At 41.2% G+C, this 5,000-nt stretch overlaps 1 protein-coding gene across 1 annotated transcript in view; it reads left to right on the top strand.

The window, feature by feature from the left end:
• Positions 1 to 5,000, top strand: part of LOC122129871 (adhesion G protein-coupled receptor A3-like) — a 47,454-nt gene that overhangs the window by 15,110 nt on the left and 27,344 nt on the right. The window lies entirely within an intron of this gene.

A 5,000-nucleotide genomic window follows, 5' to 3' on the forward strand; every position in this document is an offset into this window, starting at 1 on the left:
ACACACACACACACAACCTCAAGATTTGTCTTTCCTAGCTGTAAGACTTATACTCTGTCACAGAAAAACATCAAAATTCTCACAGACACACACACCACACACACCACACACCACACACACTCACACACACACACACACTCACACACACACACTCACACACACACCCCCGGAGAGGGAGAGAGGGAGAGAGAGAGAGAGAGAGAGAGAGAGAGAGAGAGAGAGAGAGAGAGAGAGAGAGAGAGAGAGAGAGAGAGAGAGAGAGAGAGAGAGAGAGAGAGAGAGAGAGAGAGAGAGAGAGAGAGAGAGAGAGAGGACGCATTTTGAGGGGAGGGGGGGGGGGGGGGTTTAGACAGATTGATGTCTGCTGCAGCGTTTGTTTTTCCTATGGGTTTGCAGCCAGGGGTAGAGGATGTGTGTGTGTGTGTGTGTGTGTGTGTGTGTACTTCACCTTTCCATATGGATACTGCAGCGAAGTTGGCAGGACTCCATCACTTGAGAGAGAGGGAGAGAGAGAGATGAGCCTCTCTTTGTGTGTGTATTTGTGGGAGAGAGGAGTGTGTGTGTATTTGTGGGAGAGAGGAGTGTGTGTGTATTTGTTGGAGAGAGGAGTGTGTGTGTATTTGTGGGAGAGAGGAGTGTGTGTGTATTTGTGGGAGAGAGGAGTGTGTGTGTATTTGTGGGAGAGAGGAGTGTGTGTGTGTGTGTGTGTGTGTGTGTGTGTGTGCGCGTGTGCAGTAAAGAAGTAGGCACATGGACTCTTGACAAAAGACTGTCTGTTCAACACACACACACACACACACACACACACACACACACACACACACACACACACACACACCCCTCTCTCTCTGCGCACACACACACACGCACACACACTCCTCACTCCTCCATACACACTCCTCTCCTTTTTGTTCCTTTCTCTCTCTCTCTTTACCTCCCTCCCTCTCTCTCCCTCTATCTCTCTCTCTACCTCCCTCTATCCCTCTCTCTCTCTCCCTCTATCTCTCTCTCTACCTCCCTCTCTCTCTCTCCCTCTATCTCTCTCTACCTCCCTCTCTCTCTCCTTTTATCTCTCTCTCTCTCTCCCTCTCTCTCCCCAAACATTAATGTGTCCCATCTGTGCATAATGATGTTGAGCTCCAGCTTTTTAAAGATGCAACATAGAGAGAGAGAGAGAGAGAGAAACAGAGGGAAAGAGGAATTTTAAGCATGAGGGGTAGTGCAGAGAGTATGTGTGTGTGTGCAGAGAGATAGGGTTGTGTGTGTGTGTTTGCAGAGCGAGAGGGGTGTGTGTGTGTGTTTGCAGAGCGAGAGGGGTGTGTGTGTGTGTTTGCAGAGAGAGAGGGGTGTGTGTGTGTGTCTGTTTGTGCAGAGATGGGTAGAGCCAGAGAGAGAGGTGTGTGTGTGTCGGCGTCGGAAATACACGAGGGCAAAACTGCCCCTAAGAAATATAATTTTGCCCCTGAAATCACTAGGAGAGGGGCAAAAAATGCCCCCATAATTTCCTGTAATAATAATTTAATGAACTAGTCAAAAACATCGTAGCCTATATGACCCGGTCCAGTTGCCATAAAATGTTTTTTATTTTCGCCTTGACTGATTGTTGCGTGCGCGTAAAGAACCGAACGTTCTAACAAAAAATATTTGGAGCGCTTCTTAATCAGACCTGTGACTGCGAGTGTGAAGAGAAATGAGGATCAGCAAACACAGTCTCCGTCACCATCTCAGGTCCTAAAAGATAAAATTCACACACCCATCGACCGTTGAAAAATGGAAGCTAAATTGGCTTGGGGTGGAGGATGACGACGACGACGACGACGACGACGAGAAAAAGTCCCGATATTTTTTCAGGCATGTCAGACTTGTGGACAACGAGTTGCCAGTCATTACAGCACAGGCGAATTCATCTGCTGACTTCATCAAGGGATAAATTCAAGAAATACATGGCCTTTCGTCACCAGGCGCCAAGCAACACACCATCACCTACGGTGAATGATAACTAGTAATAATAATTTTAGAAATTATTTAGTTCGGTTTAATGTTAGTTAGCTAGCTCTGCTTGCAAGCTAACTAGTCCTATCTGTATTCCCTGTAGGCTAAGGTGACCAGACGTCCACGGTTTCCGGGGACAGTCCCCGTTTTTGGTGGCATGTCCCCGGCTGGAGCTGTCCCCGGAAATGTCCCCGGTTTTCACTGTGACCAACAACAGACCCAGGATACAAATTTAAAAAAAAGAAAGAAAACAATGACCAAATGTTTAGTTGCGTAGCCTACATGCCACGGGCACAAGCACAAGCAAGCCAGCCAGCAGCCAGGGGACAAGCTCTAGCTCAGAGCTCAAAGATGTTCTAGAATGCCCGTCTTTGTAGTATTTTGATTAGTGGAATATGCATCGCGGTAGAATCTTTGCCCTTAGCTTCTACTTTTTTTTATTCAGAGAGAGATCGCGTCCATTCATTCATTCAGCCAGCTAGCTCTGGCAAGACAGGATAGCATTGGGATAGGCGATTAGCGAACGGTGTTTATTGTAAGTGTCATTGTTTATCACTTATGTCATATATTATTTAACCTATAATATGTATGTAGCCTATGATCTACAATTTGCAACAATGTGAGTGTTAAGCAGCAGCTATCTGTCGGTCAGGTGTCAGCCACAGGTCTACTTGCTAACTAAATTTGTTAACTTTTTAACATGAGCAGTGATACTAACTACAGTACTATGACATTTCAGTTTCATTAGTCTGGGTTACTATTGAGAGGTAATTGGCAACTTGTCAATACATTAAACCACTTGAAAGCAAGAAAAGTCTCCTTGAACTCGCTTTCCGTACATCCAGTTGCGCTTCCCGCTTACGTCTGTCTCGTTGTTTGTGTGACAATGACAATAAAGTACTTTGAACTTCGATAGTTCTGTGGAAGCAAACACAGTCTCACCAGTTCAATTTTAAGCAGTGGGTTTCAATGTGCTAAAATCTTTAAATGAGTCATGTGCTTAGGCTACATAGATAGACAATTACAGATAGCCTAGAATAATGGTAGGCCTACATTACTTAAAAACAAAGTAGGTGGTGGTCTCTTAAAAAGACACTAATGACATGTCTTTTCCCCACATTAACTTCACATATTCTTTATCAACAAATATGTCAACTGGTAGTGTGTCACAGAGCTTGTTATTTTTTAGATTATTCAGATCTCCCTCCCTCACCTTGACATTGCTTGGATTTTATTAGTTTTTACTGAAATTGTATTTTGAATCTTTTTGTTTGTTTGTTTCTTAAATCACTTTTGGTATAGTAATACCTAAAAACAATTCCAAAGATCCTGGAGTCTATGGGCCTGATCTGTATGTTCATAGTTCCAGCTGATTTTCACACAGAATATAGGAATACAATGCATTCGGTTGCCTCAATGGCCTCAACATTTTCTATGCTGGAAAAACCTACACCTGTCACCCATCCGTGCAGACCAGTCACTTATCAGCCAAACACAGAGGTTAGGCCTACTGCAAGGAAGCTTGTGCATGACGTCAAGTTTTTATCACTGATATTGGTTCTTATTATCTGGCAAAAGGTTGTTACCTTTACTACTCTTCATTTCAGCCACTTTGTGATTAGTTTTAAGAAGAAAACTCTTTGTTTGACATTCCCCTTGCGATTTACAAGAACAAGGGTAAGATAAACTGCTTTTATGAATAAGGGCCAAGTCAGTGTCCCCGTTTCTCGATTACAAAGACAAAAACATGACATGTTTTGGAGGTGTTAACGTGTCTGAACTGAAAATGTCCCCGGATTTTGTCTCAGAAATCTGGTCACCTTACTGTAGGCCTACTATGTTAAGTTATTATTACAAAAAAAGAAAGAAAAAACTAGGGCTGAACGATTAATTGCATTTGCGATTTAATCGCGATATGATAGAACGCGATTTTCTAACCGCAACGTTCGCGATTAAAAACGTGATCTTTAAAAAAAAAAAATAATTATTATTATTTTTTTTTTTTTTTTTAAGATGGTAAATTTTGCCCAGTGTTTAAAAAGTGCATGCCTTGTGTTTATTCTTACAATTACTTTGTTAAAATTACTTAAATGCACAGTGGCAAAGCCACCGATTTGTTGTTCTTGATTCTGTAATAAGCAGTTAAATAAAAATGTTAATTGTGGGAAATAATATTTTACACTAAATGTATCTAATATTGTGTTGGTCATCATTCATTACGATTTGTTGGGAAAAAAATTAGGATAAAACAAAAAAATCGCATATTAAATCGCAATCGCAATATTTTGGGGAAAAATCGCAATTAGATTATTTCCCCAAATCGTTCAGCCCTAGAAAAAACTATTGTAAATAGTTATTTAAAAAATGTAATAATAATAATAAATAACCACAAAGAAATACGAATAAAATTGTATATGATTGTCTGAGTTATGTTTTCTGTTTGATTTTTGTTCCAAAAATCTAAGAAAACACTTTGAATTTGTAGACTACCTTCTAATAGTCTTATTTTTGCCATTTGATGACAATTGATCATGTACTGTAAGCCTAAATAAGTGTGTTTATTATTTTGAACAAAGGTTAAATGTTATTTCACAAGTTTCTAAAAGTGCCCCCAATTTTTTGTTAAATGCCCCTGGATTTCAGTAAGTGGGGGCAAAAATTGCCCCCCAAAAAATAAGTACATTTCCTACCCTGGTGTGTGTGTGTGTGTGTGCAAAGAGAGGGGGGAACGTTTTCGTGGTAGAGTGTGGACTTGGAAAAAGTCTGTGGTTTGAAAGTCAGTGAAGTAAGTATGGGTGTGTGTGATTGTGTGTGTGTGTGTGTGTGTGTGTGTGTGTGTGTGAGTGTGAATGTGTATGTGAATGTGTGTTTGTGGGTGAGTATGTATTTTTGTGTTTGTTTGAGTGTGTATGTGTGTGTGTGTGTGTGTGTGTGTGTGTGTGTGTGTGTTTGTGTGAAACATGTGTTTTTGGGTGAGTATGTATTTGTGTGTGTTTATCAGTCAGTTG

Source organism: Clupea harengus, unplaced genomic scaffold, assembly GCF_900700415.2.
Source record: "Clupea harengus unplaced genomic scaffold, Ch_v2.0.2, whole genome shotgun sequence".
NCBI classification, from domain to species: domain Eukaryota; kingdom Metazoa; phylum Chordata; class Actinopteri; order Clupeiformes; family Clupeidae; genus Clupea; species Clupea harengus.